Source organism: Anastrepha ludens, chromosome 5 (assembly GCF_028408465.1).
Source record: "Anastrepha ludens isolate Willacy chromosome 5, idAnaLude1.1, whole genome shotgun sequence".
NCBI lineage: Eukaryota > Metazoa > Arthropoda > Insecta > Diptera > Tephritidae > Anastrepha > Anastrepha ludens.
The window spans coordinates 75,103,210-75,117,802 of NC_071501.1; positions in this window are offsets into that span (position 1 = coordinate 75,103,210).

Sequence of the window (14,593 nt, forward strand, 5' to 3'; positions counted from 1 at the left end):
AACATAACATAACATAACATAACATAACATAACATAACATAACATAACATAACATAACATAACATAACATAACATAACATAACATAACATAACATAACATAACATAACATAACATAACATAACATAACATAACATAACATAACATAACATAACATAACATAACATAACATAACATAACATAACATAACATAACATAACATAACATAACATAACATAACATAACATAACATAACATAACATAACATAACATAACATAACATAACATAACATAACATAACATAACATAACATAAAGCATTCACCAACAGCTTTCATTTGATACCCATATTGTACATACACGTCCGAAGGTTAACCGGGTCCACGTTTTGACCTATATCTCGAGCCCTATTTCCAAAATAAAATATAATCCATGTTACTCGTGGATGATGTAGCTTTCGAAGGGTGAAAGAATTTTTAAAATCGGTCCAGTAGTTTTTGAGCCTCTTCATTACAAACAAACAAAGTTTTCCTCTTTATAATATTAGTATAGACAACATATCTTATAAGGTATATGGTAAATATTACCATACATTTTTTCTTTCATATATAATAAAAATATTAATAATAATAACATTAAAACAACAGGTATTATTAACAAACTTAGTTTTATTTTAAATTCTTCAAGTGAATCAAATTAATAATAATCAATAAGAAGGCATATGCAAATACAAATACGTGAATTTATATATGTACATATGCGCATATACATACATATATACGCTCACTTAAGTAGGAGAGAGCAAGATGTCGAACGTTGCCGTTCGTTTGCTTTGTTTGCTTTGTCGTTCGTTCCGCGCTTTCGCTTGCAGTTCATGCAATGCAATGAGCAAGGTAACGACAAATGAGCAAGGTAACGGCAATGAGCAAGGTAACTACATATGAGCAAGGTAACACTAATGAGCAAGGTAACACTAAAGAGCAAGGTAACACTAATGAGCAAGGTAACACTAAAGAGCAAGGTAACACTAAAGAGCAAGGTAACACTAATGAGCAAGGTAACACTAAAGAGCAAGGTAACACTAAAGAGCAAGGTAACACTAATGAGCAAGGTAACACTGAAGAGCAAGGTAACACTAATGAGCAAGGTAACTACATATGAGCAAGGTAACACTAAAGAGCAAGGTAACACTAAAGAGCAAGGTAACACTAATGAGCAAGGTAACTACATATGAGCAAGGTAACACTAATGAGCAAGGTAACGACACATTTTTTCGTGCGTGCAGCCTGTTAAATCGAATTATAAGACGTTATCACGTCAAAATATTAAAGTAGCCTTATAAAATAAAATAGGTATATTAAAGTAAAAATAATATATTAGTTTTATTTATTATTTTATTTCTGGTGTTAATTTCAATTTGTCTTACATTTTAGATGACAAGGCCTTTTAAAAATATTATTGTACAATGCTTTTAAAAAGAAATTATTTGCCTTTCCTTTTCAAAAATTTTATGTTGTTAAGTGTTTTATTAGTTTTATACGGAATCGAAGCCGTGGGCGCCTCGTAGTAAATAAATAAATATTTTTTATTTCATAATTTCAAGCAAATATTTACATTCAGAATTGGTATGCGATTTTTTGACATTTTTCCTGAATTTCCTCTTCCCATTCATGCACTTACGGCATGCGCAATCTTTTCTTCCATTACTCTTGCGCTTAACTTGAAATATCGGAGTAACTTTTAAAAGTCATTTTTCGCGTAGAAAACAAATCGAAAAAGGTGCAGTTCGCGGAAAGAGGCAAATGACGTCAAATATTTGGATTGGCAAAAATAAAATAAGCTCAAATCAAGTTAAAGCTTCATAATAGTAAGCCATGTAATTTGTAGCCATATACTTAATACTTTTGGAAAATCTGGAGTTATTTTCTTAGAGAAGATGAGGTATGCTATTAATGTAAATATTTGCATAAATTATTTGGTATTTGATATGATTTTCTTAGTAAAAATTTTAATTTCTGCATTATAGTGTCCACCCTTTTATGTGACAAACTGTATACACATATGCAAATACACCTACATAAAACGATGCCACCTCAAACAGTTAACTCCATTGTAAAGCTATTGTTTATGGAGTTCATGCGACCGCAAACAACAAAAAATCTATTTTATAGCTCACATAGCCGCATTAGCTACATAAAGTAATAGCGGAGAAAAACGCACGTAGTTCGAAGTTAATGGCACTCGCGGGTTGTGCATGCGATCATTTTTCCCCCGCAGCCTCTGTTTGATGGGCCGCAGTAATGTAGAAAGCAGCGGCTGCAACAGCAACGGCGAAAGCGGTAGCATTATAAGCCACGTAAAAAATTGTTACTGCCTGACAAATTTTCACTGGTATCAGATTAATCATACATACATACATATCTGTATGTGCTGGTATAAATTTTTATATGTGTGCACATATTTGTACAAATGAAGGTGGAGCATCTACGCCTGGTGTGTATTAAATGGCATTAACTTTAATGCACAAACATCCATACATATTGAACGAGTTTAAATCACCAGCCTGCCAGGAGCCACGAGCAAGCAGTCTAAAATACGACGCACACTTATGGGCTGTGTACGTACGAGTATAAATATTGGCACACTTTTAAATGCTTGTAACGCAAATTATGAGGTGGAAAGATTGGAAATGTAGGGAAAATATTCAGTTTTCCCCCGATTTCATGTGTTGATTCTAATTTATTTTATGATGTGTGTAGAAGAAGATCTATCAACAGTATTTTCAAAAAATTGTGGCAAGGCTAACTTCTTTTATTTTATAAATACATGGTTTAATTTCCTCAATCACTTATCAGTAAAGTTAAGCCGAGCAATAAGTTTTTAAATCTTCATTTATTTTAACTGTTTTTTAGCTCTTTGAAAGACTTCTTTTTAACCTACGTTTCTCCATTCAACGCGAAGCGACCTCTTTGTTCTAGGTGTGATATGAGCGATTCTGTGTGCGAGGACAGTAGCAAAGGGGCTCGGATGGGTCTGCAATTTTTAAAGATATTTTTCGCTTCGTGATCTGTCATGGCTATTTCAAGATCTTTGAGTATGCTTGCCTTTTTGACGGACATTGTAGTAGTGCCCCCCTAGTAGTAGATCAGGTAGCGCCCCAAAAGCTGTACACCATGTATCCATATTGGCTTTATAATGGCATTGTAGAGTAGCCCTTTGGAGTCTAGTTTTATTGTATCGGGTGTTTTTTAAGAGCTTGAGAACTTAAATGCGAATACAAAAGAGAAATATTGTTGGGATGGATTTATTTACTATAACCTGGTAGATAATTTTATGGCATTTATTTTTTGAATATGATCTACGGCATATATCCGTTATGGCTACGAGTTACGGGGTCCATTTGATCAGTCCAATTTTGGCCGTATAGCTGAATGGTGGCACGAATATTGCAATAAATTGATTACTTAACGCGCTGTATGGCAAGTTGTGCCGTCTTGCTGAAACCAAATGTCGTCAATGTTTAGCTGATTAATTTTTGGAAACCAAAATTCATTTATCAGAACTAAAGAACGCTCGTCATTCACCGTAATGGTCATTTCGAAAAAAATAAAGACCGATTATGCCGTCAGTGGTCTATGAACTTGGTGAACATATTTAATTTTCTATTTTTTTTTTTTTTCAAAGTAAATTTTTACAATTTGGGTGCGTTGTTGTGCCGTTAAACGATTCAAGATGACTTGCCAAACTTTACTGAACAGAAATGTCAACACAATTTGTCTTTCTCAGCTGTCAAGCCGAAGTTATCGATATCGATAGTTCTCATGCAGCTAAACATCACTCAATGGATTACCTTTTGGCAAGTACATGTCCTTTCCTGGTAAAATGCCTATCCAAGTCAATACCTAGGTACACAACGTTGTTATCTTGGGGAATGAATTTATTGGCACGATAACCGCTTAAGGGGTCCCGGTGGTCGAAAATTTAGGGCATTTTCAGAAATTTTTTTTACAATAAAAAAAGTGAAAACGATACTTAAATTTTTTAGTCAGTAAATTTTTTTAATGTCAGTAAAACAGCGATACCAATCGGACGACGCACATCAACAATCCCGCTTAACAACAACAAAACGATTAACGCTAAACGATCACATTTACCATTAGTTTGTGCTTGTGCGACGACCATTCACAAGTCTCAGGGAAGAACGTAATCTGAAGTTGTTTACGAATATGATAAAAAACATTCGCAATCATTAGTTTTCGTTGCTTTATCACGAGTAACTTGTATTGAAGGCTTGTGGATTATAACGAACGGAAATGATTTTAGATTCTACCATGGTCGACGAGCATCAGTCAGTATGTCTCATTTACAAGATGAATTCCGGAGACTATCGTTAAATAGACTGGAAACTGTGGATAAACAAATAATCGATTTCATGACTCAGAGAAGAGGGCTATCTGTATATACTCGTAATTGTCAGAGCCTACGAGCACATTCCGCAGATTTAACAGACTCTGTCAACCGCAAATCGAGTATAGTATTTACTTTTGTCCGAAACTTGGTTAAACGATAACGAGGATATTAGTATACCAAATTTCAATTGCGTCATCAAATATAAGCGACTAAATGTTAGAGTTGGCGATGTGGCAATCTACCACAATCAAGATGATAGCGTAAATATCGTCACACCGAACATGGAAATGACTGCAAGGCAGTCTCAGTCATATTCATCAACAGTCACACCAGTTGGCGATGTTTGCATTGCAGAATGTCAAACGCTGAATGGAAAAACTATTGTCATAGCCGCCATCTATATCTCACCGAACCAAAATCTTGATGACATAATATATTTCATTCACCGCTCACTACAGGTTTACAGCCACGCAGGTGCCAATGCACTTGGAAGAGGCGAAGACAAAATTCCATTAATTCTCGGGGGAGATTTCAACGTAAATTTCGGATCCAATGATTCTTTGCCGTTGATTCAATTTCTTCGAGAAACATTCGGTTTGCAGATAAACAATAACCCTAAAAAATCAACAACAAAATCCGGAACTACACTAGATGCAATTTTCACACGTTATCTAGAAAATATTGAATCACGTACATATATTTCATATTTCAGCTATCACAAACCAATTATATCAGTATTACCAATTGAACCACCAACAGATGATAGCATAATGCATATATAGTTAATAAAATCGAATTTTGGTTACACAAATTTTATACTGTTGTATTTCTTTTGAAATTATCCCTGTCTACTTCTCTTCCACTCTCGCTCTTTCTCTCTCTCTCTCTCTCTCTCTCTCTCTCTCTCTCTCTCTCTCTCTCTCTCTCTCTCTCTCTCTCTCTCTTTCTCTCTCTCTCTCTTATTCACTCTCATTCACACACAGAAGTTTCACTTCTACCACGTGTACGATGCTACACATGATTTTTTTTTTTTTTTCTAAAAATAGTGATAGAGATTATTACCGGCAGAGAACATTGAAATTTCTACCAACAATCCTCGATAGCCAGTTTTGCAGCAACATCTTAAAAATAATTCGCTAATATATTTTAAATACAAAATATTCCATGCCTCGTTTAATTTTTGGAAAGTCACGGGATTCCGAAAGTTCCGGGGTCAATAAAATTCCGAAAACATATACCACACTTATTTGTCCATGAACTTTATTTCTACATCAGTAGAGAATTATTTTTTGTTAAAATAACCCCTTGAACAGTATTGCCGCGTCAACCCGTTACCCGCTGTCAAAATTATAACACATTTAGTAACATGAAATTGCTCGGAATGCGACGGGGATGGATTTCTAGCCGTCGATTCCAAACATTCCTATTTTCTCAGACTGGCTGAAGAATCAGGGTCCTTTTCTTTTGACTTGATGAAAATGGGTTTGTTCCAAAGCAACAGCAGGCAGATAACAAGCAAATAACATTCGATTTGTGCAAAAAATCCACAAAATATCAATATTTTAGAAAGAATCGGTTTTTTGTAACAATGAGCGTCAACGAGTTGCTTCACAAATATAGCAAACGAAAAGATTCCACCAAAAAATTAATTTTATTGCAGCCACAAGCGTCCCGTCGGAATTGCGTTTAACTGAACGAATTTTTCAATGGAAGTGGATCAGCTTATCACCACCCGTCAACCCGTTACCCACTGTCCCGCTGCAATTATGTTTCTCGCCTTAGAGAAGATTATCTTTGTTTATGTACTTACATACTTATGTATGTGGAACTTAATCGGCTAAATACTTGCAAATATAAATATTTTCGAATGCCCTGAATAAAAGTGTAAGTGCTTATACAAATGTATGTGCAGACATACAAAATTAAATATTTGTCTTGATGTTTACGTAAGAGAAATGTAAGTATAAGTACATACATACATACATATATGGTATAGCAGCAGCTTAATTTAAGGTGACTCAATTAGTCAAACGAAATCTGGGCAGTCGTCGCTGATTAGCGGAAATAACAAAACATATTAACCAAGTTAGTAGATTTTAGAAATTTTCGGTATAAGTTTGCTTACTCCATCACGTAGGCCTGAATTTTTAGGCAGTCGCATATGTACATACATACATATGTACTTTCTTGGTTTATTTCTGGCCTAACATTTTATGCCAGTTTTTGAATTTTTAGTAGTCCGAAGTTGTGATATGAGCCAAATGGACTAAAGAGTTTATTGATCAAAGAAGAACACATTTTTTTTCGATATCTATTATAATATAGATAATATGAAGATTAATAATAACTAAACGTCGGTAATGAAACACAAAAATAATTGAAGAGGTTTTTTCTAATAGCGGTGGCCCCTCAGCAGGCTATGTCAAACCTTCGAGTGCATTTCTGCCTTGAAAAAGCTCCTCCTCTATTGTGGAAGAACAAATCAAGGCGCGCGCAAAAATGGAAGAAGAAGCCTGCCTCCCAACAAAGGGTGTCAGTACTAAAATATTTTTTTATTAAATCTTGTTTAATCACCTCTCATTTGACACCTACCATATATCTTTATATTTAAACGATTATTTGGATAAGGGGTTATTTTGGCAATAAAATTCAGGTGGTAACGCCATTCAAAATTATTGCTTTGCTTATTGCACATGCTGTACTTAATACTTTTATATATTGTTCAATAAATGACTTTATTATTATTTTTGTAATCGATGTCTTGATTTAAAAAGAATAGGTGGCAACACCAGCTAAAAATTATTTTCAATTAAATCTTATTCAAACTTGTTTCATTTGATACCTCGGTTTTTATTATTTACTTTATTTTTTTTATCGATTTCTTGATTTAAAAATAATAGGGGGCAGCACCGGCTAAAAATAATTTTTAATTAATTCTTATTCAAACGCTTTTTATTTGATACCTCGGTTTTTATATTCAAATAAAATTTGTAATAAACTGCTATTTTGACAAAGAAATTTGGGTGGCAACGCTATCAAAAATTATTGTTTTTAGAATAGATGTTTCCCCGATACCCATGCTGCTTTAATTTTCTATATTGTTCAATTCGTTTTTTTTTATTGCAAACAGATATTTCCAATATCGTAAAAACGATAAAAATCGGGGCAGCAGTTTTTGAGTGATGCTCTTTCGAAGAAATGTTCTATGTATTTATTACTTGTATATTTTTTTATTTATTTTTTATATTTAGAAGTAATAGCCAATTTAATTTCTTTAATTATGGCAGCTACTGTTGCTGAATAACAAGCATCCAATTGATCCCGGTTTCGACATGTCAGTTGCATAGTGGAACTGTAATTTTAGGGCCTAAAGCACATCAATTGAAAATGGGATATATAACAGTCGAGCTCCAAAAGGATTTAGCTTCTTCTCGTCAGAATTTTTTTTAAAGTGGGTTATTTAACTTACTTGAAATATGATGCACAAATCGGGTTGAAATGGCGTTACCATCTTAGGAGGCCTGCAATAAAATTTAGCAAGCAGTTTTTAACAGAAAATATTAACCCCCTAACTCATACCCGGCGAGTTGTCTTGACTCTTTTTTCCCCACAGTACACCACGTATTACTTTTTGTTCAAAATTTTTTTTGTAGGTTAGCATGAACCCTCATTAAAATAATTTGGCTTAAGGTTGGATCACTTGAAACGATAAAAAATATGACAACAATTTTTCATTTTCAGAGCTAAAGCTTTTGTGTTCACAATAATTCACAGAATAATTATAATAAATGTATTTCTGCCATAAAAAAGCTCCTCATAAACAATATCTACCGTTCGGAGTCGGCTTGAAACTATAGGTCCCTCCATTTGTGGAACAAAATGAAGACACACACCAGAAATAAGAGGAGTAGCTCGGCCAAACACCCAAAAAGGGTGTACGCGCAAATTATATATATATTATATATATATTTTCATTCATCCCACGGTTAGATGGTTGGTTGGTTAAAATGGTGATTCATCTAGTATCCAACTAGCGCTTCCTCTCCATTTTGTTTGCCACATCCTCGTTACCAACTTGTTTAATTGTTATTTACAGCATGACTATATAAAGTCTGAGCGATTTATGAACTTAGGTTGTGGAGGTCGAAGCCTGACAGTTGTTCGAGAGTCTCAAACAGTGGATTGCCAAGGCTTGACATTCTTTCCTTCCATAAGGCAGGGCATTCACAGAGGAAATGGAAAATCGTTTCCTTTTTATGTGCTTGTTTACAAGTGTGACAGTGTGTGTTATGAGGGATGCCCATTTTGGGCGACTTCTTGCCTGATAAACCAAAAGGCAATTATCAACGCCGCAAGTCTGCAGGCATCCCCACGATTACTTTTTAAAGCTATTTTTCTGCATTCACCTTAAGCCATAGAAGGTTTTCAACTTCGGTGACTCCTAGTACCATTTTTCGCTTACAATTTCGGAAGAACATTCAAACCTTCTAACTGACCTTTTGATTAACTCTCAGATTTTTCCAGTGGAAAAGGATATAGCTCATCGCTTCGTAGTTCATCAAACCGAGAAATTAACCACCTAAGTCTGGTGAAAGCCGAGCTGCGGCAGAGAAAATGCTGTATACTATTTTTATCATCCAAAAAAGGTAATATATACATTTTGAATCATTTATGATTCCTATGGAGACTTTATCTTTTTCATGCGGATTGGGCTCCACCATGGCAGAACTTTTCAGGACTCACGTAATTGCTTGCGAGTGTCAGTAGAGCACTAACTAATGAAAGTCTTTATGTACCCGACTCTTCCCGCTACACGTGGCTCTAAGAACGGTTCCGGTCAAATCGGACGCTCCAAAAAACCGCAGTTCGCCAATTCATCAGTCCTGAACACCGGAACCCACATACAGGTTCGAGCGATTTCTAAGGCCATTAGAGGAGTTTGGCCGTCACTACAAACTCTGATTTTAAATGATCTGCCCTTTTCCCAAATTATGCAGCCTATTACTCTAAGCAAAAACTGCTGATTGAAAGACCATTGTCATCATACCTAAAGCAGTAAAAGAATTGAAGTTTCTGTCCACATACCAACCCACTATAATAGTATGTATATACTTTCAGTCTAGGAACCGTTGATGTAGGAAACTCTTACCGGGCTCCATACGAGGATCTCGCCATTGCACAGTGCGGCCGATTCCCAAAAAGCTGGCCAAAAGTCGAAAAAAAAAGTTTCTAGATAGAGTTTTTTTGTCTTTGGGTTGGCTACAGTAATGCCTTGAGTAGTGAAAACCGTTCATAGCAACGTCCTGTACCCTAAGTATCCTCTGTATTTTCAGTCGCAACGTGGCCTTCGTTTGAGCATCGTATTACTGTCGATGAATAGTGAAAGTTGTACACATTTGAAAGATTTTGTAATGGAGTAAATTGAACAAAACCAAATGGAATCATCTTCGGAAGGTTAGTAAAATACGAGAAATCTTTAGTACATATCAATACCTCGACACAAAATTTTTAGCTGCAGCAATACGTAGATACATTTTTTGCAATTTTTTTATAAAATTTGAGTTTTCAAACTGTATAGTAATACAATGCCGTCATATGCTGCTTTGAAACCTATTAATGGTTAATAGTTGTAAAGGGTTAAGGAGTAGCCCTTTAACACTGCGACCATATTGATCTATTGTGCACCCTATGCTGTCTATTGACTATTAAGTATGCTTATGAATTGTACCAGCTCCTTCTGAGGGAGTGATTGAAGGTCTTCATCTGTAAGCATGAACTTGTTTAAAAACCTTTTCCTTCTGTGCGTCAACCCCGGACATTCGATAATGAGATGTTCCATAGACTCCTCATCTTCGCAGCAGAATCTGCAGGTGCTGGTGTTAGTTATGCCTAATTTATGTAAGTGTTTGTTGCAGGTGAAGTGACCCGTGAGGGCGCCTGTGAGAGTGCGAATGCTCTTTTTGTTTAACGTGAGGGCCATGTTGGCTCTTTTAGCGTTGAAACTTAAGAACTTTTTGGAGTGTCTAAGACCCTCTACATTGTTCCAATGCTGATTTAATAGAGTTTTGGCCCAGTATTTTATTTTTTGTTTTAGGTTGTTTTTGTTGAATCCGAACATAGGACTAGGTCCGATGAAGTTTTCATCTGCCCCTTTTTTGGCTTGAAAGTCTGCCTTTTCGTTGCCGTCATATCCCTCATGTCCCGGTACCCAAATTAATGATACATTGTTTTTGGATGCCAGATTATTGAGTGCCTTGTGGCATTCTAAGAGGGTTTTTGAGTTGTATGTATAGCTATCTAAAGCTTTTAGGACTGATTGGCTGTCCGAGAGTATTTTAATCCTTACTCTCTTGTGGTTTCTGCGTTGCATGATGTTTACTGCTTCCATTATTGCGTATAGTTCCGCTTGGAAGATAGTGGTGTCCCTGGTGAGAGTGTATGATTTGTGGATTCTGGGCCCCACTACACCTGCTCCTACACCATAAGGTGTTTTTGATCCATCAGTGTACCATTTTTGTGAATCATCATTCATCCATTTCGGGTTTGTTTTCCACTCGATCCTCTCAGGAAAGGTAACTGTGTATCCTTTTGTGAAACAGAGGATTGGGTCGATGTGGTCTGAAACTTGAGCCATGCTTATGGTGTTTTTGATTTTATTTAGGATATTTAGGTGACCGGTGAGGTTGCCCAATTTGAAATTTACTTTCATGTGTAGCATGAGTGCTTGCGTAGCTGCTTCCTCTTGGATTGCTATATGAAGTGGTGGGAGATTAAGGAGTGCTTCCATGCCAGCTGTTGGGGTAGTTCTCATAGCCCCTGTGATGCATAGACAAGCAAGCCTTTGTACATTTCCCAGTTTGGTTATCGCTGTTTGTTGGATAGATTTGCTCCACCATACTAGTGCCCCATACAGTATGATTGGTCTAACCATTTGGGTGTATATCCAGAGGGCCATACTAGGGCTGAGGCCCCGGATCTCCCTAGTAGTTGTTTGGTTGTCCACAAGGATTTCGTGGCTTTTTTTGTTATATTATTTATGTGTGATTCCCAAGTGAGTTTTTTATCTAAGGTTATACCTAGATATTTGACCTCTTCCTTTAGTTCTATCACTGTTTCATTTAGTTTCAATGCAGGAAACTCTAACTTTCTTTTTCTTGTGAAGGGGATTATTGTGGTTTTGTTAGGGTTGATCGATAGCCCCTCCTTTTCACACCATTCCCATGTTGCGTTCAAGGCATTTTGCATTAAGTCTGTTAGTGTCCTTTCATGGTTGCCTTTTATTATAACAGATATGTCATCTGCATAACCAATGGTTATAAATCCCTTATTGTTTAGGTGCTGCACCAAGTCATCAACTAGTAGGGACCATAGCAGTGGAGAAAAAACTCCTCCTTGCGGACATCCCTTTACTGTTGTGACATTAAGTTCAGCTTGGCCTAACGAGGCTTTAATAATCCTCTGATTAAGCATTTGGCTTATCCAGTGAGTTAATATTGGGTTTGCACCTCTTTTTTCGAGTGCTGTTTCCATGGATTTGTAATTTGCGTTGTCGAAGGCTCCCTCTATGTCCATAAAGGAACATAGGGCTATTTCTGTTTGATTTAGGGCCTTTTCTATATTGACAACGAGTGTGTGCAGTGCTGTGACTGTGGATTTCCCTTTTTGGTAAGCAAATTGCAGCTTATGAAGGGGTTTTTTGAAGATTACTTCTTCTCTTAGATGGTATTCGAGTAGTTTTTCCATTGTCTTTAGCATGAACGATGATAGACTGATTGGTCTGTAAGATTTTGGAGAGTCAGGGGGTTTGTTACCTCCCTTAGGGATAAATATTACCTTCACTTTCCTCCATATCTTTGGAATGTATTCCAATATTAGGCTAGCTCTGAAGATTTTCACCATGACTCGGATCAGTTCCACAGTGCCTTTGGATAGAAGTGCTGGGAATATTCCATCCGGCCCTGGTGATTTAAAGGGTTTAAAGGAGTTAATTGCCCACTCTACCCTTTCGAAATTTATGATTTTATTGACAAATGAGTCCGTAGATCTCTGTTGATGGTGAGTTACCATGTCTAGACTATTGTCGATTGATGGGTCATGACTTTTACAATCTGGGAAGTGAGTCTTTAGAAGAAGCTCTAGTGTTTCTACGAATGTGTTGGTAATAGTTCCGTTTGGACCTTTTAGTGTGCCTATGGGACTTGAGTCACCTTTGGAAAGTGATTTTTGGATTCTAGCTGTTGCTGGAGTATCTTTTAGATCCTCGCAGAAGTTTTCCCAAGAGTTTCGTTTGGATTTCCTTAGTTCTTTGTTATAGTTAGTTAGGGATTTCCTATATTCGTCCCATTTGTTTGTTTTCTTTGCAGTGTTGAATAGTTTTCTCGTTGCTTTCCGAAGTTTGTCAAGTTCGTTGTTCCACCAGGGGACCCTCTTCGTGGAGGATTTAATTTTTAGTGGACAACAGTCTTGATATGAGGCCATGATTGAGTCAGTCATTTCTGTTACTGCCTCTTTTAGTTCCTCTGTTGATGTTATTTTGCTTACGCTGTTATTAAGCTTAGCTGAAAGACATTCATTGTATCTTTTCCAGTTTGCTGTTTTTGGGCTTCTGTAAAATGTGGAGAACTTTACTACCCCATTTAGGTCAAAGAGTATGTGTTTGTGGTCAGACATTGAGTCCTCATCCGAGACTCTCCAGTTACTGATCATATTCAAAGATTTGTTAGTAATTAGAGTTAAGTCGAGTACTTCTTGTCGTATTGCGTTTACAAAAGTGGGTTTATTACCCCTGTTTACTATTGTTATATTACTAAGTAATCAAAATTCAAGGAGTGACTCACCTCTGTTGTTTGTATTTGTGCTTCCCCATGCCACATTGTGGGAGTTGGCGTCGCATCCAATTACGAGGGTTAGATTGTGGGTTTGGCAATACTCCACTAGGCCTCTTATTTTTTCTGGGGGTACTATGTCGGCGTCTCCGGGGAAATAAGCTGAGGCGATTACGACCTCTCTCTTGCTTCCGCCAGACTCCGCTTCGACCAGTATTGTTGATGTGTCGCCATCCATGAATTCTGTGAATGGCAAGAATTTAATATTGGTATCTATGATTATCGCAGCCCTAGGTTTGACAGCGCTTTTGTCATAAATTACCTGTGTGTTTTGGACATTGAGGCCTTGAGGACGGCCTCTGTAGATCCAGGGCTCTTGGATCAGCCCTATGTTGATTCCTCCGGCAAGTCTTCCGCTAAGCTCAGTGGTGGCAGCCTTAGCATGGTGAAGATTTGCCTGGAGGCACCTCATTTCGCCGGTTGGTTTTCGGAGTCTTTGGGAGGACTTTCGTCCTCTTCTTGTAACTCCACTGACTCCATTTGGTCAACTAACTCTTCGGTCGTTATATTTTCAGATTTCAGCCTGAGGGTCACTTGTATGAAACGGTAGTTTACCCTACCATTGTACTCCTTCAGGCTGGCGGCTGATTTTTGGTCTACCGCTACGACTAGCGTTACGTTGGAGCCTCTTTCGGCTCTTTTTAGCAGGCGCCAGGAATCAACATTGAGGCCTTTATTCTGCCCCTGCACAAAGTCTAGTATCTTGGTTGTCTCGACTTTGACTGAGTTGGGAAAGTACCCCACTGCGATCCGAGAGTGAGGAATTTTGGATTCCTCTGTGGCCCACAGTGTTGCACCCTCCCACGGCGACGCATTAGAAATGGCCGCCTTGACCCATTCCGCCGAAGTGCTCTCCTTACAATGCAGGACAAGGTATCCTGCCTTGTAAGTAGTGCCCAAGAACGCTGGTTTTGTGGCCATGTTTTTCCCCGCCAGTATTTTGTCTAACAGGAGTTGTTGGATGGAGTCCATTTGTTCGGTTGTCAGTACCGTGTTGGGGTAGTCCCTAGCAAGTACTGCCAACCTGACTCCTGTTGTTATGTCTTTGTATGTGGCAGTGGGCTGCCACTTTTTACTCTTTAGAGCTGCGTCTTTCGATGTGGACGGACCATCATCTTTAGGCCGCTTTTTTGCTGTTGCTTCGGGTGGTGTGTCCTCAACCGACCTTAGTCGTTTCGGCCCCGTCGTTGGTTTTCCTGTGTTTTTGCACATGGGCTCCAGAGCCTTAGCATAAGCTTCTTCTCTGGTTAGCCCTTTTTTTAGGAAGTCTACAAGTCTTCTCTTGCCCGCACCACTGAGCCTTTTTGACTGTTCCGTTTTCG